The sequence below is a fragment of the Ascaphus truei genome, unplaced genomic scaffold (genome assembly GCF_040206685.1).
Source record: "Ascaphus truei isolate aAscTru1 unplaced genomic scaffold, aAscTru1.hap1 HAP1_SCAFFOLD_273, whole genome shotgun sequence".
Classification (NCBI taxonomy): Eukaryota; Metazoa; Chordata; class Amphibia; order Anura; family Ascaphidae; genus Ascaphus; species Ascaphus truei.
The window spans coordinates 1-22,609 of NW_027455675.1; the positions used below are offsets into that span (position 1 = coordinate 1).

At 46.0% G+C, this 22,609-nt stretch overlaps 1 long non-coding RNA gene across 1 annotated transcript; it reads left to right on the forward strand.

The window, feature by feature from the left end:
• The first annotated feature begins 16,730 nt into the window (after positions 1–16,730).
• On the forward strand, positions 16,731–20,637 carry LOC142481501 (uncharacterized). The gene is made up of 3 exons (XR_012795801.1): positions 16,731–16,785; positions 17,268–17,355; positions 19,775–20,637. It is a non-coding gene; the product is annotated as an uncharacterized LOC142481501 (long non-coding RNA).
• Positions 20,638–22,609: the final 1,972 nt, after the last annotated feature.

Sequence of the window (22,609 nt, forward strand, 5' to 3'; positions counted from 1 at the left end):
AAACAAAGATGCACAAAGCAAGATACAATACCACCTGGGGAGTAGACTAGCCTCGCTAGGTGCAGGGGCCTGCTTCAAAAAGGCTTGCCCTGTCCGCTTCTCGTCCAGGATATCAGAGTGCTGATCACACAGCAGCCCCTCTAACGTATCTCCAGCTGGTCACAGTCAAGATCCAAACTCCTTCACAGAATGTCTCCCAGATAGATTCTCTGATCAGCAGTGCCTCTTATATAGCCCTCTGTTGCTATCCTTTACATGGGACGGGTTGCTGGCCAATCAGAGCAGACCTGATTGACCACTCTTTCCCACTCGCCAAATGTCTTTAACACCTCCACGTTCCCAGCCTTTGTCACAATACACATTTCTCTGAAGGAACCTCAGCTGATTAAATCACAGAGTCCCCTCTATAGAAATGTACACATGCAAATCACATTACAAGTCTGTCATCTTAGAAATGAGCACATACAGTCACCTAATCCAATTTACACTTTACAGGGCTGACTCCCAAATCACATCACAGAACAATGTTGATTCACTAAACTGGGGGCTTGCATTTACAGGGAATAAAGTGCTTTGATTTACATACATAGTGCATTATACTTTCCCTGTTCTCCCCCAGATATTAAAGTACATTTGGCCAAAATAAGCCTTACATAGGTGGCCAAGTTACATGGATTATGGGGTAGCTAGCTGGGCTTCATCCCAGTTTTGTGATGACAGCTACCCCATCCATCACAAGTACAGGTAGTCCTCGCTGTCCAACGTTTCACATTACAATGAATGGCATATCCAATGCTTTACAATGCAACCCTATGGGCCATTTTTCTACGCCGGAATGCGTTATCCAACGCTCACCACCACTGATTAACATGGGACTCACTTTACAACGTTTTCATTATCCAACGCTACTTCCAGAACGGATTCTGTTGGATAACCAAGGACTGCCTGTTATTTATTTGCTCCTGATAATGAATGCAACACGAAGGCCTCGGTCAGGGTGGCGCTGAGCGGGCGCTCACGCTGGCCGCGATGAAACACATTGCGACAATGTGTGGCCAGTGTGAGCAAGTGCATGAGCGGCGCCTACCTGCTTGCCAAAGCAAGCAAAATTGAATTTGTTCCTCGCACATCACGTGAGCTGTTTGCCCAATGAGGGCGAACCAGCTCTGTGACGTCATGGCCGCGCCCCCAGTGTGCGCATCTAGCCAGCCACAAATCTCCCAACCGAGCAGGGAGAGTGACGTCACCGCGCATGAGCGCCCGCTCCCTGCCTGGCCTCTGCCTAAGGCTTAATAAATTGTTTGCATGAGAATGTTTTGCTTTATTGTTCAGCCATTAACTACATTATTTAGGGTGCTTTTGTGTGTACCTCTGATGGGGAGGGAGCGTCCTTCTAATCATTCAATCTGACTACATCTGTCTGTCTTCAATGACAAAAACACTCTAACATGGAGTGAAATGAGTGTGGAGGTAATTGCAGCAGTTCAATGAACCAATCCCTATTAGTATTTATATTGACAGGAAACAAAAACAAAAAGAACTTACCCTGTTACTCTTCCGTCACTATGTATTAATGTTCCTTCATAGTTTTAAATGATTCAATGACTGTCATACATTTTTTAATAAACCAACAACTAGAATTTTTCAGAGATAATTGAGTGTACAGAGATTTACAAACCCCTGCATCTCTTTTTCATGTGCAGATGAAGATGCACAACTCTCTCAGCGATTACCCGCACGATCTAGCGTGCCTAAAAGGGTTCAGTTGTTGCTGCTCCCTCATTGGATACAGTGAAATTCATTATTAACTTATTACATTGTTTTGCTGGTGACTTAATTGCCTGATCTATTTTCTTATATATACGCTCCGCGCTGAGCCCCTGCATCCTCAATGAGGATGCCTTGAGAGGGGGCTCACGCGAGCGTCCGCAGGCATGCTGAGGCGCTGGATTTTTCAGCCGACAGCCAAGCTGTTTTTCAGAGCGCTGTCGGCTGAAAACAACCAATCAGCGCGGAGCAGCGTCAATGTCACGGCGCCGTGACGTTGACATTGGTGCGTCGCGGGCGATTGGCCCAGCGACGTCACTGCCCCGCCTCCCTCAGTCTCCCCCCGCCTCCGATCGCGCCCGCTGGCTCGCCTGCATGGGCATGAAATCGCGCAGATTTCAGCAGGCGAGCCTCAGCGTCAGCGCGGTCCAGCCCTGCTTCCCCTTCTATGGACCCAGCCTTAGGCTTGGATTTGAACCAGGGATGGTGGCTATTTTGTCCGATGTGGAATGTGTTGCTTACAAAAACAGGAAGTCCATCTTCAGTTTGGAGGCAAACTGACCACCAGAATTTCCCACGTTTGCGCAATGTAACCATTTATTTAAAATTCGTTTTTGAGAGACGGGCTTTTTTTCTGTTTCAATTTTGTTGTTGCAATTAGTTAATACAAAGAAGTGAGATTTTAGCTCAGGGGACGGGTTTAAAGCTGCAGTTCAAGCAATATCCTACGTGTATGTTTGTTTTAATAAATCAGTTCTGTACAATGAGAAAATACTTGTAGCCCTTTTTTTTTTTTAACAATTTTTTAAAGACATTTTTAATGTATTATAATGTAACAAGCATTTTTGTTTCTATAGCAACCATTTACAAAGTCACACACACTTCCTCTTCTGAAACGCTCTGGCATACCCCTTTTGCCCTCTCTAGCAGTACACCAATTGTATCTAGTGGCTGCCTGGTCACATGATCTTTCCCACAGAACTTTGCATCTTGGGGAATCTTCTGCTGCCCTAATGGTGATGTAAAGAACCCCCAAAACCAAATCTTCAGCGATTAATTACAGGAGAAACAATCGATCTGCAGCTTAGCTAATCACTTGTCAGTGTGCAGATTTTATTGATGCACATATTAAATGAAAAAATAAATACATTAAAAAAAAACGGCAGCCTGAACTGCAGATTTAAGTAAATCATTCCATTTATGTGACACCCCATACTTTTTGGATCAAGTTAAAGGTCTATTTTCCCGTGGGAGGTATCCACAAAATATCACTGCACAGTATGGTCTGTCCAAAATGAAATCGGAAGGTGGGTGCTGAATCCTCCCCTTCTTCCCTTTTTTTTAAAAAATTATATAAATATGCTTCATGATCTATTCTATACTATATATAGTGATATATATATATATATATATATATATATATATATATATATATTTTTTTTTTTTTAACAGGATCATGCTCCTTTAGTGCATTTTTCAGATCTGAAGCTTGGGAAAAAATATGTTGCAGATGTAGATATTATTGTTCACTTCAATGAAAGAGCAATTCCTAAAACATTGGCCGTAAGTATATATTTTTGAATCTTACATTTTAGAACCACTGCTCTGTACACATTGCAAGTTCTCTCCAAACAACTCTTCCACACACACATTTTCCATGATATCTCACTTTTTAGTCTCCTATTCCTCAACTTGCATCCAAAACCTCTGCCGGGTCCAAACATTTTCTACCTACCCTGGACCATCAAATTTGCCTTACCCTTCACATAAGGTGTCTGAAAAACGCCTTCCTTCGAAGAATGGTTTTCAACATCCTCCTGTTATGTTACTCTGCTTATTCCTGCCTCTACTGCAACACACATTAGCTCAGGGGTGGGCAACTCCAATCCTCATGGGCCACCAACAGGTCCGGTATTAAGGATATCCCTGCTTCAGCGCAGGTGGCAGTTTTTGACTGAGCCACCTGTGCTGACGCAGGAATATCATTAATACCAGACCTGTTGGTGGCCCTTGAGGACTGGAGTTGCCCACCCCTGTGCTAGATTCATAGTAGTCTTTACAACCACACCCATCTTTTGAAGTGAAACTTTAATGGCACCTAGTAAATTCTCATAGGACAAAATCTCCTTCACGGAGGCGAAAATGTGTAACGGAAGTGACGTAATTTGCTGGTGCTGCACCGCGCATACACAGAAGTGGTCGCCGCATGCGCAGGTGACATCAGAACCGCTTGTGCAGGAGCAGTCAGAGTGCATGCGCAGAAGCGGCAAAAGTTGCATCCACATGCGTACAAACGCCTGATGGCATTCGCGCATGTGCTGAAGAACTTTTCCATTATCGTGCATGCGCAGAAACAACTAACAGAGGCCAGCACCGCATTCGCAGAAACGACCAGAGCCGCTTGTGCATGCGTGTAAACGGCCGTCCACCCTCACGCATGCATAGAAGAGGTTTCCCATTTTCACGCATGTGCAGAAACAGCCAGAGCTGCTTGCACATGTGCTGGATGTTGGGAAACGTTGCTATGGTGTTCCCACTATTTATGGCACACCTGGCACATTTTGTGAGGTAAATTCTCGCTTCATCAAAGGTGATTCAATAGCCCTCTAAATGAGCAGAACATGAGCTTATAAAGAAGTAACAATTGATATTACACACCCATCTGTTAAATTCATTGTATGTATGAAAGAAAGTACAACTCTGTCTTGTCCTCGTCTCTTGATCTACATGCCCCGCTTTCTCTCTGCCGCCCTCGCCCTTCTAACCCTAGACCCTGGCTAAATTCCCACACGCGCATGCTGCGTTCCTCCACTCGTTCCTCTGAACGCCTCTGGAGGAAGTCTCACACTCTCGCAGACTTCCTTCACTACAAATTTATGCTATCCTGTTTCAACTCTGCCCTCTCGCAAGCTAAACAAGCCTACTTTTCTGCACTAATCAACATGCACAAGTCTAACCCACGCCGACTGTTCTCTGTCTTTGATACTCTACTCAAACCACCCTCAGCTGCCTCTCCTTCTTCCATCTCCGCTCAGGACTTTGCTGACTATTTTAAGGAAAAGGTGGAATCCATACGGCAGAACATCCCCTCTGTTTCTTCCCCCCATCCTACACCTCTTCCTAACTCTCCTCCTGCCTTCCTTGAGTCTTTTTCCACTGTCTCAGAGGAGGATGTGTCGCTGTTGATCTCCTCTTCTCCCTCTACCACTTGCCCTCTTGACCCCATTCCCTCCCATCTCCTAAAACCTCTAGCTCCTACTATAATCCCTACGCTTACACACATTTTTAACTCCTCCCTCTGCTCTGGAACCTTTCCATCCTCCTTCAAACATGCAACAGTCATACCATTACTCAAAAACAGCAAGCTTGACCCTACCTGTCTTTCTAACTATCGACCTGTCTCCCTCCTGCCTTTTGCCTCTAAACTACTTGAACGTCTTGTATTCTCTCGCTTGCTCCATTTTCTCAACACCTATTCTCTCCTAGACCCTCTACAATCTGGCTTCCGCACTGCTCACTCCACCGAAACAGCCCTCACCAAAATAACTGACGACCTCCATGCTGCCAAAGACAGAGGTCATTACACTCTGCTCATATTACTCGACCTCTCTGCAGCATTTGACACCGTGGACCACCCTCTTCTCCTCCACATTCTCCATACTCTAGGTATTCGGAACAAAGCTCTATCATGGATCTCATCCTACCTCTCCCATCGTACTTTTAGTGTCTCTTCTGCTAACACCTCCTCCTCCTCTTTTGATCTCTCTTTGGGGGTACCCCAGGGCTCTGTCCTGGGACCTCTTCTCTTTTCTCTGTACACACTCTCTATAGGTGACCTAATAACATCTTTTGGGTTTAATTATCACCTCTTTGCCGACGACACACAAATATACTTTTCAACACCTGACCTTACACCTGCTGTACAAACCAAAGTTTCTGAATGTCTCTCTGCTATATCATCCTGGATGGCCCTCCGACGCCTTAAACTCAACATGGCTAAAACAGAGCTCCTCATACTTCCTCCCAAACCTGGCCCTACTACCTCCTTCCACATTACTGTTGGAACTACAATCATTCACCCAGTAGCCCAAGCACGCTGCCTAGGGGTCACACTCGACTCCTCTCTCACATTCGCCCCTCACATTCAAAACATTTCTAAAACTTGTCGCTTTTTCCTCCGCAATATAACTAAGATACGCCCTTTCCTCTGTTGTTCGACTGCTAAAACTCTGACTCAGGCCCTCATTCTCTCCCGTCTTGATTACTGTAACCTCCTGCTGTCTGGCCTTCCTGCCTCTCACCTGTCTCCCCTACAATCTATCCTAAATGCTGCTGCCAGAATCACTCTACTCTTTCCTAGATCTGTCTCAGCATCTCCCCTCATGAAATCCCTCTCCTGGCTTCCGATCAAATCCCGCATCTCACACTCCATTCTTCTCCTCACTTTTAAAGCTTTACACTTTTCTGCTCCTCCTTACATCTCAGCCCTAATTTCTCGCTATGCACCATCCCGACTCTTGCGTTCTGCTCAAGGATGTCTACTTTCTACCCCCTTTGTATCTAAAGCCCTCTCCCGCCTTAAACCTTTTTCACTGACTGCCCCACACCTCTGGAATGCCCTTCCCCTCAGTACCCGACTTGCACCCTCTCTATCCACCTTTAAGACCCACCTTAAGACACACTTACTTAAAGAAGCATATGAATAGCACTGTGGATATTCTGAACACAGGATACATAAAGATTGGCCCCCTGCAGACGCACTTACCAGAACTCCCTCCTACTGTCTGTGTACGTTCTCCCTACCTACCAATTAGAATGTAAGCTCCTCAGGGCAGGGACTCCTCTTCCGAAATGTTACTTTTATGTCTAAAGCACTTATTCCCATGATCTGTTATTTATATTATCTGTTATTTATTTGATTACCACATGTATTACTACTGTGAAGCGCTATGTACACTAATGGCGCTATATAAATAAAGACATACAATACAATACAATACAATACAATGTATGCAACTGTCTAAATAAACAAACACTTCTGGTCTAAGGATAATTGAAAAAAAAAACTTAGTATGTGTGTTGAAAATTTATGAATGAAAAGAACCAGCAACACAAGCATGAGGATGAATAATAAATAAAATACAAATGTATCACATACTGTAACTAAGGACAACATGGGTAATCCTGAATGAAAGCAAAATATAGAAGTGAGTTTTAAAAAAAAAGTGTGTGCCGATCACGCGCGTTCGAAGTGAAACTTCTTTGTTTTGTCACTGATTTGTATTTTGATTTTTATGATTTTGATTGAATGAAAGACTTTTGAAAGTATCGGCATTTAGATACTTTAAAATCCAAATTATGTATACAGGTAAACCCCGTTATAGCGCGGTCCTCGGGGACCACCCGATCCGACCGCGCTACAAACGGGGTCGCGCTAATTAAATTAATTAATTAATTAAACAAATTTAAAAATGGCCGCCGCGCCCGGGGTTCCGTGTCTACAGAGGGGGGAGAGCTGGGATCGCATCATCGCACTGTGCTGCACTGTGCTACTCCTCCCTCCTCCCCAGCAGTCAGAGAGCTGCAGGCAGTGCTTGGAGAGTGCGAGGCTCAGGGCTGCAGCCTTCTCTCCATGGCAATTTTACTCACATGTCCACTGATCACCCGCACAGCAGCTTCTCCTGCTCTCACTCGCAAACTTTTCAGGGACGCCAGGGGAGCCTGCCCTGTCTAGGAAGAGAGCTGTGTGTCTGTGTGTCTGTGTTCCTGATAGCTTCTCCTGCTCTACACCACAGACATTCTATCCTGTGTGTGGGGGGGGGGGGGGGGGGGAGAGGGAGAGAGTGTGTGTGTCCTGTGAGTGTGTGTGCTGTGCAGTGTCCTGTGAGTGTGTGTACTGTGCAGTGTCCTGTCAGTGTGTGTGCTGTGCAGTGTCCTGTGAGTGTGTGTGCTGTGCAGTGTCCTGTGAGTGTGTGTGCAGTGTCCTGTGAATGTGTGTGCAGTGTGCAGTATCCTGTGAGTGTGTGCAGTGTCCTGTGAGTGTGTGCAGTGTCCTGTGAGTGTGTGCAGTGTCCTGTGAGTGTGTGCAGTGTGCAGTGTCCTGTGAGTGTGTGCAGTGTCCTGTGAGTGTGTGCAGTGTGTGTGCAGTGTGCAGTCAGTGTGTGCAGTGTCCTGTGAGTATGTAGTGTCCTGTGAGTGTGTGCAGTGGTGCAGTGAGAGTGTGTGTGCAGTGAGTGTGTGTGTGCAGTGAGAGTGTGTGTGTGTGCAGTGAGAGTGTGTGTGCAGTGTGTGCAGTGTGTGCAGTGTGAAGCGTGCAGTGTGCAAAAAAACATGTAAAAAAATTTTTTGATTTATATATTTATTTATTTTTAAACGGGAGCCACGTGAAAACCGCGTTATAACGGGTCGCGCTATAACGGGGTTTACCTGTATATCTTACTTTAGTTATCATAAGTCAATTGTATCATCTTTTCCAACTGGTATTATGGAAATTTCTGCAGGAAAAAAAATTATACTCAAGTCTTTAATTCAATCAAAATCATAACAATCAAAATACAATGTCAGTGACAAAACACAAAGAAGTTTCACTTAGAACGCGCATGCTCGGCACACACCCTTCCTTTTTTCTTCCCCACTGTAACTTGCACGCCCTCACGTTTTGGACTGTATCCTTTGAGCAAGGCCCTCCTTGCTTATTGTCTGTTAATGTCATTTTATTGTTATGGTCTTTCACAGCCCGTTGTACTGCGCTGCTAAATATTATCTCTTTATAAATAAATGACTTTTTACTAAGTAAATTCTATGATCTGTAGCCAATTGGCTTTTCTGCCATTTGATAGGAAATTGGCAAGTAAAATGTAGAGTATGACTTGTAGATGTCACTGCTAATTACACCTTTAGGCCTCGTCCATGGTAAGCACTTGCTTGCTGAAGCATGCTGACGCGCGCTCCCGTTCAGCACTGAGCCCCTACAGTCGCAATTAGAGCGGCTTCAGTAGGGGCTCGCTTACGCTTCCGCAAGCGCGCGGAACCGTAGGTCTTACCCAATTTTAAAAATCCAAAAAAATCAAGCGCTTGCCGGTCACGTGAGCGGTTCGCCCAATGAGGGCGGACCAGCTCCGTGACGGAACTGGCCCGCCCCCTGACGGAGCGCAGGGCAAGCAACCGCAAGGCCAGGGAAAGACAACGCTTTCCCTGCGCCTCAGCACGCAAGCGAAGAGCCTGGACGAGGCCTTAGTTAGGACGTGATCTATTATCTTTTTCTTTTCTTTTTTTTGTAGGTTGAACGCACAGGAGAAAAATATTTTTCTGTAAAAGTTTCGCCAATGAAAAATAAACACGGTAATAAAAAATGCCCCCCTCCCCCGCCATTCTCTGCCTTTGTATTGGATACAGATGTAGCCAGTATTACTATCGCCAGAGCTGTGTGAAGAAAAGCAAAACGCTGCGGCTCGGGGAACGAACCGTAAAAACCATGGCTGCTTTCAGTGGGTTTATTCTACCTGATACGACCAAGGCTGCATCTGTATAGTAATGTTTGGTAGATTGCTCAAGGACCTTGTAGACAAAATTGGTTGATTTGGAAACCATTCACTGAAAAATCTGATATCTGTCTTGTCCAGTTGGTTGTTTAGGAACTGCGGTCTCTTTTATGGTGAGAAGCAATGTGCTGTACTGTACAATCAATGGTGCATTAACTTTCATTTATGTGAATGGAAGTGACGTCACTGTTATAATGGTGCATTACTTCACTTCACAGAGGGTGTGTCATTGCAGATGGAAAGCTTGTGTGATCTGAGTTAGCATTATGTCAATGTTTTGTCACATTGTTACATCATGACAGAATATATTCACTAGCCCCTATTCTACAGCATACGTAACAGAACATTGTACATCTATCAAAGATCTCGCGGCAAACCCGGCTGGTTTTTATTAGTTTTGGGGAGTTCCCCGGAGCTGAATCTTACTATATGCTGGTGCAAATTACTGGTATAAAGCCTCCAGGGAAATTAAATGTCCGTTCAAATCGCAGGCCAATAGGAAGCTGGAATCATGGCCATTTAAATCTCCTGCTTCCACAGCGGTAACTTCACCGAAGGTATGTCTGGAACTAGGAGGTCACAGAGCTGAAAATAATGCAGGTCATGGGACTTGTCCAATCCAGTTACAAAAACAACTGCAGAATAAATACACAGTGTTAAAGCTGAACAATTATTGACTTTTTTTAGATCTTTAAAATGTAATTGATAACGTTATAAATTTTCATTTTCCAGGTAACAGAGAAGATATTTCTCTTGGATATCTTGAACATAAAAGTACCAATGCTTCCCGTTCTTTTGCTTCTCCTCTAAAAGTCTCCATTGCCACACAACTGAAAAGATTTATTGGTAGACACAATAGACAGTTGGCGTCGGATAGTACAGCAGGAGCATGTAAGCAGACACTTTGTTTTACGGAAGGGGAGGACAGTGAAACAGATAAGCCAGAATCTGTGGACTGTAACGACTCTAATTTCTCTGAATTCGGGGATGTCACTCTTGCTGACTTTTATCCGAATATGATACAATTTTTCAGCAGACTGATGGAAATCCAAAGCAAAAAATGGGCAGCCGTTAATGTACTTCAATACTACAGACGCAATGTTTGGTACGCTAACAAGCACAAGACAGATCTTACCAGAGTAAAAAGAGAGATTCCCACATCCAGGCTTTCAAAGTCGCTGCTGGGCCCAATTTCTAAGAAAGAGAAAGCGTGTTGCACTGTTAATTATGAGGCAAATTCCCACATGCCTTGGAGACCTGAAGATACAAGCGATTTGAACAATTCCGGTATTGCTGAACGTGGGCAGAGGAGCTTGTGCTCCAGAGATCCTTACACAGAACAAAGTCTTCAAGTTGCAAAGCCGAATCTACTGCAAGCTTCTTTTTTGTCACATACCCTTCCCACAGACCAGACTTTTACTAACGAAATCTGTAATGAGAGCGGCATCGCATCAAGGCCAGAATGTTTGCGTAAAAGTGACGCATGGTTTACCAGATGTGTACTTCCATGTTCTTCATTATTGGGTCCAAGAGAAAGCTATCAAGTTGGTGAATCGCCATCAAAACTGTTGTCTGCGGCGTTGCTGAATCAAAGGAAGCTGGAGAATTGTGAGATAAAGTCACCAGCACAGACTTCTAACCATGTAGGGCTGATTATGTGGCCCAAAGAGATTCAAGGCACCATAAGAAGAAGGCATTCTTTTTCCACATTTCCTATAGTGAAAAGTCCTGCTAAAACCAGTTCAGAACTTAAAACCGTGTACAGGAAACTAGTTTTAGGGGATCCACATCCGATGTTTTTGCCCAGGCGAAGAATCCTAAACGCAATTAGCCAAGAAACGCAAGTATCAGAAACTGTAAATGCTCTGATCAATTCACCAGTGTCAAGCAGACGTAAAAGGGCAGCAAGTGATGATCTGTCTTTTTCAAAGCTTAAAAGGCACAGAAGTATACCAGAAAGCCATATGTCGGGTGCATTGCAGCCACAATCTTATTATATAGCAAACCGGTGTCCCCAGTGGGAAAGGACTGGCATGACTGAGAGTGTTTTCGAAGCCTCGTACAATGGCAACTCTAGTCATTATCCAGTAAGTCAATCTGCCTTTTTGGTCTTGCAAATGTATTTTACTGTTATGGTTCTAGAACAGAGTGCATACTGACTAAGCCAAAGTCTGTTTTCTAATCTTCCTCCTGGATATAGTGCAGTGTATGGGTTCTCTCCCTCCCCACCCACCTTATTGAATCAAATCAAAACTGTAACTCTGATCCTTTGTTCCAAAAATACGCTTTAGTTGAATTTTAGCCATTTGAGCTTTTTGGAGTAGAACGGTCCGTGAATGCCAGTGCCTGTTACTAGTCTCTTTGCCTCAGCTTGCAGAGCTGGGATCTTTTTTCACTTTGTAGGCTATCGTTCTGTGCAAATTAGTGCATTAGAAAGTTCTGCTGGATCCCACTTCAGAGCTGACTGCAAATTGCTCTGAAGTAGTTTTATAGCAACTTGTAATTGTGTGTGTCTGCGACACTTTCTCTCAATCTTCTCACTTGGGCACCTTAGCTAGGCTATTGGCTGGTTATATCCATCACACATTCATATTTAATATAATTGCACACATGCTTGGTAATTAATTTGTTATTCCTAACATTTGAGTTGTCCTGAGAAGATTGTTGAGAAAAACTGATTATAGTGAGTGCAAACTTTTTTTGAAGTGAAACTTCCTTAGTGGCACCTCATTCGTGATGGGGCAAAAAAGAATTGTGGAGACAGAAATGAAACGGATGTGACGTCAGTGCTGGCAGTTGAGGCCGGGCTGTGTTCTGGCTCAGCCCGACCCCAACACTGACATCACACCCGCTCCACAAATCAGATCGCCGCCGGCGCCGCTCCTAATCGCTCCCCCCCCTAAGCCCCCTCCCCCCCCCAGCCCCACCCCCCCCACACATCGTGACAAATGCGGCGCTCCTAACGGCCGCTGCCATGCCGCGCATGCGCAGTTGTGACGGCGCCGCTGATTCCCCGCCCGTTCCCCGCCCATTGATATGCTGCGCATGCCCGGTAGTCATGGCGACGCTCGAGACGCCATGACTCTCCTCACAGGGACACTGAAGCCCACACTGCTCCCCGGGGCTCTATGCAGGCACTGATCTCCTGCGGCCTCTCCTCCCGGTGCATGCCCCGGCCGAGGCATAGAACTGCTCCGGAAACGGGGGGGGAGGAGGGGGGTGATGAGTGCGCTGCGTCCCCCACGTCCCCCACAGCACCATCAGAAGCCTCCGAGTTGGCTCCAGCTGACGATGACGCGCTTCTCCCTCTCCCCCCGCCGACACTGCCTCCATCTCCTCTGTGCCGCGATCTGGTAGGAATGGGGGGGGGGGGGAATGCTGAAAGGGTCTGGGTGCAGGGAAAGGATAAGGGTGCTGGGGGGAGGACAAGTGTGCTGGGGGGAGGACAAGTGTGCTGGGGAGAGTCAGGAGAAAGGGGGGCAGGACACACACACACACACACACATACATACACACTGACACATACACACTGACACATACACACATACTGTACTGACTCACATACACACACACTGACTCACATACACACACACACATACACACTGACTGACACACACCCCCACACACTCACTGACCCCCTCCCCCACACACTGACTGACCCCACCCACTGACTGACCCCCCCCACACACACTGACTGACCCCCCCCACCCCCCCCACACACTGACTGACCCCCACACCCCCCCCACACACTGACTGACCCACCCACCCCCCCCATCACTGACTGACCCCCCCACCCCCCCCACACACTGACTGACCCACCCACCCCCCCACACACTGACTGACCCCCCCCCACACACTGACTGACCCACCCACCCCCCCCACACACTGACTGACCCACCCACCCCCCCCCACACACTGACTGACCCACCCGCCCCCCCCCCACACACACTGACTGACCCCCCCCCCCACACACACAGACTGACCCCCCCCCCACACACACACTGACTGAACCCACCCCCCGACACACACTGACTGACCCACCCCCCCCCCACACACTGACTGACCCACCCACACCCCACCCACAGTGACTGACCCACACACTGACTGACCCACCCACCCCCCCCCCCACACACTGACTGACCCACCCCCCCCACACACTGACTGACCCACCCACCCCCCCACACACTGACTGACCCACCCACCCCCACACACTGACTGACCCACCCACCCCCCCCACACACTGACTGACCCCCCCCCCCCCACACACTGACTGACGCACCCACCCCCCCCACACACTGACTGACCCCCCCACCCCCCCCCACACACTGACTGACCCACCCACCCCCCCACACACTGACTGACCCACCCACCCCCCCACACACTGACTGACCCACCCACCCCCCCACACACTGACTGACCCCCCCACCCCCCCCCCACACACTGACTGACCCACCAACCCCCCCCCCCACACTGACTGACCCACCCACCCCCCCCACACACTGACTGACCCACCCACCCCCCCACACACTGACTCACCCACCCCCCCACACACTGACTGACCCACCCACCCCCCCACACACTGACTGACCCACCCACCCCCCCACACACTGACTGACCCACCCACCCCCCCCACACACTGACTGAACCCCCCACACACTGACTGACCCACCCACCCCCCCCCACACACTGACTGAGCCACCCACCCCCCCCCACACACTGACTGACCCACCCACCCCCCCACACACTGACTGACCCACCCACCCCCCCACACACTGACTGACCCACCCACACCTCCCCGCACACTGACTGACTGACTGACCCACCCACACCTCCCCGCACACTGACTGACTGACCCACCCACACCTCCCCGCACACTGTCTGTCTGACTGACCCACCCACACACACCTCCACGCACAATGACTGACTGACCCACCCACCCACACTTCCCCGCACACTGACTGACTGACCCACCCACCCACACTTCCCCGCACACTGACTGACTGACCCACCCACACCTCCCCGCACACTGACTGACTGACCCACCCACACCTCCCCGCACACTGACTGACTGACCCACCCACACCTCCCCGCACACTGACTGACTGACCCACCCACACCTCCCCGCACACTGACTGACTGACCCACCCACACCTCCCCGCACACTGACTGACTGACCCACCCACACCTCCCCGCACACTGACTGACTGACCCACCCACACCTCCCCACACACTGACTGACTGACCCACCCACACCTCCCCGCACACTGACTGACTGACCCACCCACCCCCCCCCCACACACTGACTGACCCACCCACCCCCCACACACTGACTGACCCACCTACCCCCCCCACACACTGACTGACCCACCCACCCCCCCCCACACACTGACTGACCCACCCACCCCCCCCCACACTGACTGACCCACCCACCCCCCCACACACTGACTGAACACACACTGACTGACCCACCCACCCCCCTACACACTGACTCACCCACCCCCCCACACACTGACTGACCCACCCACCCCCCCCACACACTGACTGACCCACCCACCCCCCCACACACTGACTGACCCACCCACCCCCGCCCCCCACACACTGACTGAACCCCCCACACACTGACTGACCCACCCACCCCCCCCCACACACTGACTGACCCACCCACCCCCCCCCACACACTGACTGACACACTGACTGACCCACCCACCCCCCCACACACTGACTGACCCACCCACACCTCCCCGCACACTGACTGACTGACTGACCCACACCTCCCCGCACACTGACTGACTGACTGACCCACCCACACCTCCCCGCACACTCACTGACTGACCCACCCACACCTCCCCGCACACTGTCTGTCTGACTGACCCACCCACACACACCTCCACGCACAATGACTGACTGACCCACCCACCCACACTTCCCCGCACACTGACTGACTGACCCACCCACCCACACTTCCCCGCACACTGACTGACTGACCCACCCACACCTCCCCGCACACTGACTGACTGACCCACCCACACCTCCCCGCACACTGACTGACTGACCCACCCACACCTCCCCGCACACTGACTGACTGACCCACCCACACCTCCCCGCACACTGACTGACTGACCCACCCACACCTCCCCGCACACTGACTGACTGACCCACCCACACCTCCCCGCACACTCACTGACTGACCCACCCACACCTCCCCGCACACTGTCTGTCTGACTGACCCACCCACACACACCTCCACGCACAATGACTGACTGACCCACCCACCCACACTTCCCCGCACACTGACTGACTGACCCACCCACCCACACTTCCCCGCACACTGACTGACTGACCCACCCACACCTCCCCGCACACTGACTGACTGACCCACCCACACCTCCCCGCACACTGACTGACTGACCCACCCACACCTCCCCGCACACTGACTGACTGACCCACCCACACCTCCCCGCACACTGACTGACTGACCCACCCACACCTCCCCGCACACTGACTGACTGACCCACCCACACCTCCCCGCACACTGACTGACTGACCCACCCACACCTCCCCGCACACTGACTGACTGACCCACCCACACCTCCCCGCACACTGACTGACTGACCCACCCCTCCCCGCACACTGACTGACTCACCCACACCTCCCCACACACTGACTGACTGACCCACCCCTCCCCGCACACTGACTGACTCACCCACCCCTCCCCGCACACTGACTGACTCACCCACACCCCCCCGCACACTCTGACCCACCCAAACACTGACTGACACACACACTGACTTACACATACACACTGACTGACACACATACACACACACTGACTGACACACACACACACACTGACTGACACACACACTGACTGACTGACTGACATACACACACACACACTGACTGACTGACTGACTGACTGACACACACACTGACACACATACACACAAGGAATTCACACTTAGTGCAAATAGCTAATACATGGGATGTGTGCCGAGCACGCGCATTCTAAGTCAAATTTATTTGCGTTTTGTAACTGAAATTGTATTTTGATTTTTAATTAAAACATCACCAACACAAATACAATTTCTGTGACAAAAGTCAAAGAAGTTTCACTTACTATGCGCGTGCTCAGCACACACAGCTTTTTTTTTTTTTTTTAATGTTGCAGTGGTCTCAATTTTGTACTTTAAACTGTGAAGGGCTAACAAAGTTGAAGAGACAATGTTATATTGCTTAATCCTTATTGCATCGCCAGTTTACATTCTTAAGTCGGACGGCACGTGCTCCTAGAAAGTATGCCAAATTTCCTGTTCTTTTGGTGACCGGTTTAAATTCAAATAATGTTTATTAGCAATGTTTAGTAGTTAAGGTAAGAAATAATAAGTCTGTGCTTTGCATAATATAGAACTATTTGATTTGCAGAATGAATATCCTGCTCTTTCAAATCGTACATTATCTCTGAGTCCAAGTGCCTCTGGTAAGTTGTTTAGAACACTTAGCAATGTATTTCATTATCAATTTGCAGTGCAAGTTCATTTTACAATAATTTGGTGTACTCTGGGTGACAGAGATTTGGGAACAGGTACAGAGAAAAACAATCTTACCTAATTGATTGTCAAATCTGTAGTTAACCTGTTGAGAAGCAGACTTCACACACGTTTTGAATTATTTTTGAGTATGGAACGAGTAGATATACTGACATATTTATGGTATGATGACCAAGAGAGAACATCGATATAGGAAGGTGCAGTGCAGCAGGTTTTCTGTTATAGGTATTATTTTGTTACTCATCACAGCACAGTTTTCTCTTGCCAACTTACCTATGATATTATCTCACTTCAAATGTGTATTGACTGTCTAATTCCAATGAAAACAACATGTTTACAACAGAAGTAAATTACGACAGCCTGTCATTCCTATGACCAAATCTCGGTATATGAATTTTCATTCTGCTTCAAGGTTCTTTGGCTCAGAGGGGATACAGCTGGAGCCCAAGAGGTCCCAATACTTGGAGCTCACCTAGAAGAGTACAAAGGACCAACACCAGGTATGGTGAAATGACGGTAACTTCTAAAAAATGGAACAAAGGATTTAGTAACATAAGCTTTCTTCAGTACTCCTTAGTTTAATTTGAAACCTGATTTAGCTGTTGAGCAGCCAGTAAAAATCCATGTGTTTTTTCATTTCTTAACTATTTGTTTGAAAGCATAAATGTGCATTGTTTCTGTTTTTTGTTTTTAAAGGCACAATGTTTAGTATCAAATCCTGGTTTGGCTGTTGTTATTACCATCACAGTTTGGTTAATATATGGAGTCGTGATAAATGTTCCTGTAAAACATGTCACGAGAGCTGAATGTCAGATGTAAAAGAAGTACAGTACAAGCATAAATGCAACTGTACACATTATATTATCTCTCACCACATTTAACATGCATTCCAATTAGGGAGTGTTTACCGCATTCTCGTCCCTGAGCACTTCACTAATCTGCGGGTAGAGAATTTCTCCTATGGAAAAAGAGTACAATAGAAAGAAAGCCATGTTGATAAATGTCACGTAGATGCTTGAGTGTATGAAAGGGATCAACCACAAAACGGGTCTCTAAATACCTTTACAAGTCTGTAGGGGAGTGTCTTGATTGTTTATCACTTTCCCTTGACCGGGGACACATTTATGACCTGAAATCGAGGACTTTCATTTATTTCGACTTTAATCAGAGTATAAAAGACTCCATAAGTCTCTCCAAGTACTTAACCAGCACCATCATATTCCAGATAACCCCTCAGATATATACATATTAAATGTAATTTGTGGGTGAAATTAATGTATCTGCAACTGGTTACATGTAAAAATGTGTAGAATATCATTATAACAACCACGTACATTGGTTTGTACACCAACACATACTGTACAAAACATTTAATTCTTGCTAGCCTGTAGTTGTAAAGACATACCAACCCCATGGTAACTCCATTTAAATCTGGTTTTAATGGATCCTTTGGAGAGAACGTCCTTAGAATTGCAAATCTGAGTACACGCGATCCGTCTTGGTCGCCCCAGCTGTCATTTTCATATAAAGAATTAGAGAGCCGGCATTCCCTTATATATTTTAGTACATGGGCCTGCACTTGGAACCTAAGCTTTTGACACAGACGCAAGGCAGAACTTAACCAGGGTATTAACCTTACTAAATGTGATCATCATACCGCACACAAAAGCAATATTTACTATATTGTGACTATATAAATTCAATTGAATAATAATTAAATGTTGAATCATAATTATTACTCCAGTAACTATATGGGGCAGACTTTGTAGCAGGCTTTCCAGAAATAACGAGACCACACACCAGGCAACCTGAATTCCAAGATGTATTGCAGGTAAGTGGTACAAACACCCAACGTTTGGTGTTTGTGCCACTTACCTGCAATACATCTTGGAATTCAGGTTGCCTGATGTGCGGTCTCGTTCTTTCTGGAAAGCCTGCTACAAAGTCTGCCCGGTGAGGATACTTTTGTCTATCTGCTTATTATGGGACAAGCACCTACAATCACTTTTATACACGAGAATGCCATCTGTTCATATATATATATTTATATATAATATATATATATATATATATATATATAGTCAATCGGTGCTAGAGGTATCATATGGTTCTCTTGGTGGCTCTAACAGGTTGTGGTGGTCCCTACTGACATGTCCTAGCACTGTGCTTGAGCTCAGAGGGATCGCGAGACTGAGATCCGTGTTCCGCATTCAGTTTCCATCCCCCCTAAGCTCCTCACATTGAAGTGGCAGTTGTGAAGTGGGGGAAAAGTAGCCAGGGCGTGGCAGGTTCTCTTGCACTCTCCTAGGGGCTGAGGCCTATTGTTCATCAGGATTTTTACTGTTTCCCTTATATGCAGCCCAGAAGACTCCCATTCATACACAAATACTACAGTATTACTACCAACTCTGACTCCAGTTAGGCATGTGGTGTATTTCTGTCTCTGTGCCGCACAGATTGTATTTACAGTAACTAATTTCACGTACATTTTGCTGAAGATGGCATCTCACCAGAGCTTGTAGTAAATAATACATTTGTAAAGCGTGGCGAATATTTGGAAATGTCACTAATTATTTGTTTGTGGCGGAAGTCCCAAATTGACCAGTTTTGCTCATTTGTGTAACATTTTTATCTCCAGTCGCGACATTAAAATAGAATACGTAGAACCTGCCAATGTATAAACTGTTGAAACTTCTCTTAAGGGTTAACGTGAAAGTTGTGTACATTCTAGTTATGATAAATTAAGTTAACCACATGCTCCATAGATCCTGGTAGATTAGTGAATGCCAGATATGGGGGGGGGGGGGGGTGAAGAAGTAACAGCATTAGAGACCCCCTGTATTTGTCTTTTTCATCTCTTTGTATTTGTGAAGAGTTATGGGATATTAAAGATTTCTAATATACTGCTCTTCTTTTTAGCATCTACAGGAAATTGAGCTACAAGTAAGATATTGACTCGGCTGCTGAGAACTGCAAGATCATTTTTGAAATATGTATATTTTTGTACTGATTCATGCTTAAGCAATCCCTTTGCTGGTTGCATTTTATCCTAAGAGTAAATCATTAAAGTCCTTTTAGGTTGCCTACAAATGTAGGCAAATCTAGCATTCCTGGAGCCACGGCAGAAAAAAAACAAACATCCCTAGGCTCCAGGGAAGGTAAAAGCCACGGCTTCCTGTGGGAGAGGGTTCATTCCTTGTATCTGTCCCTAGGCACTATCGATGCCTGCTGCCGGGGAACGCTGTGGTCACAAGCCTGTGGCTTTCCTAGCTTATAGGTAAATTTAGTTTAGCTACACCTGTATTAAGCATCTGCACATTTTACAACGGGAGTCCACAGCTGTACGTCTCCAGTTTCTGCATTGTCCCTTATGTAGGTGAAGGTGGATATTGCTCTCCATCGCCTATCTCCCAGGAGCTATAATACGCACGTGAAAATGTTGTCATAGAACTCAGTTGGTCATGTCATGAGATGCGCCGTAACATCACGGAATCCAACATTTCCATTCTTGACGCGTATTTCGTGTGCCGACTGAGAATAAACCTGTAAACCTTTTGTGTGGATAGGAAGTCTCAGCTATATTACTAACGTGTTAAGTGGATTTGAAATGCAGATTTGGGGAAATCTGAATTCGCCGCATTTTATCCTTTTTTTACTTCCAATTAGCAAGTAAATTCAGTTGAGTTGAAAAGCATGGTTTTAATGTTAGGATACATTTTTAATCGAGGCAATTGTGTAACTGATAACGGGATATTCCTGTAATGTACATGTTTTTTTTTTATTTTAACTGCCACTTAGTGTGTCTAGTTCAACTGTTTCTTAATTGTAAAAACATTTCTATTTAGATCCGTTTTATCCAAATGTAATACTTATTTTAAATATTGTGGCGATTCTTTTCTTTTTTTTAAATTTTTTTATTATTATTTTAAAACACCGATTGCCCAGTTATACAAATACTATGGAAACCTCAACATTTATGCTGAAAGATGTAAATATTTTCAACAGTATGGTTGTGTTCACTAAACCTGTATATGGTTACTTTTATACAGTATTTGTTCAATGTAATGTTTTTGTGAGTTAATATTGTGGAACTGTCATTAAACTTTGTGGTTTACTATATAAAATACTTCGTCTTGTATAGTTATTGTTTTTGTATGTCCAGATTTTGTGAAAATATTCATGTTCTCAAAAAAAAGCAAGAAAGTTATATTTCCTGAAATTGAAGTTTACTGCACGATCCTAACACACTACACCTGTATAGCAAGTCCTCTACTATACGTTCTCACCATATATAAGGCCAGCATTTAGCAACAAGTCACGTTCATTCAACACTGAATGATGCATAAAATATACCTGGCTGTTAGAGGGCATACTTTTTACAATAACTTGTTCTCCTTGAATTATTCTAAGGATTTTGTATTGGGTGCAAGAATGTAAACTGGTTTGGCATTCCCTTCCGTAGGTGTAAAATGTATTACTTTGCCTCATAATGTATTGTTTTTTTAATCTGTAGCCTGCCTTTACATGCACAATCCTAGTTTACCAAAACATATATACAGCTCAACCCCATTATAAGGCGATCCGTTACAACGCGAATCTGCTTATACCGCGATGCAAGCGTGGCTCCCACTTTTCTTATTTATGAATACTTAACACGATTATTGATATCTTAAATACTTTCTTGTACAATGCATACAATTATACATTATTTCTAACGCGATCTGCTTATAGCGCGATGTGATTCTTTGGACCCCAAGAAAAGCGTTATAAGGGGGTTGAGCGGTATAATGAAAATGTAGCAATGAAATGGTCTTTGTTTAAACAAATGTAATCAGACTTTAAAACATGTCTGCTTTAACTTCTTTTAAGTAAAATTTTATTTTCATCAAGGACCTCTTAATGAGGGGGTGGGAGTCTTCTCAATTACGCATTCAATCTTTAATTGCCAAGACCTTGATTTTTCTTGGACCTCTAACCATAACATTGAAGAAGGTGTAATGAAGGGAGCTTTGCTTGTGCTTATTCATTAAGGCTTGATAAAGATTACTTTGGTACAGTAACTGAAATGTCAAATATTAATGTTTTGAGTGCCTGTTTCTGGTTTTCATATTCTTTTCATAGGCAGAGATACTAGGGTTTAGTTAATCTTGAAATTCCTTTCAGATTTAGCAGGTCAATCAATGTCAGACTGTTCTTGGAACAACCAGTGCTGTGTCGTCATGGTTTTAGTACAGCAGTGTTATTTTGTTGATATGTGAACCTTCAGTTGCTTAGGTACTTGCAAAGAATATTACTATATAAGTGGTAACACAACCATTATTGTACATAGCATCCCCTGGGGTTACAGATGGGACAATGGGGGTTATTAATTCATCTGTAATGGCACCATCGAGTGGAAATTGCCATTGACATCCATGGGAGTTTGTGTGCCATAGTGCCTCTATCGGCTCCATCTCAATTGAATGAATAACACCCAATATGTATTTTGTACACTCCCTAAGCAAAATAAGTGGTTTGACGTAAACTTAATTAGAGAATAAACAAATATATACAGTATAGATATAGGCAGCAACGTTAAAAATTCTAGGGAAATTACCTCTGCGCTGGGCTGTGATCGTGCTTGGCCGCACTTGAGCCGCGGTCCACCACGTGATGCACGGGGAACTTGTATCGCGCCTCATCTGTATATAGATCTAGGTCATACACTTTTCATTGATCACATCATGGGTGAAGGGGATCAGGATAAATATCTAG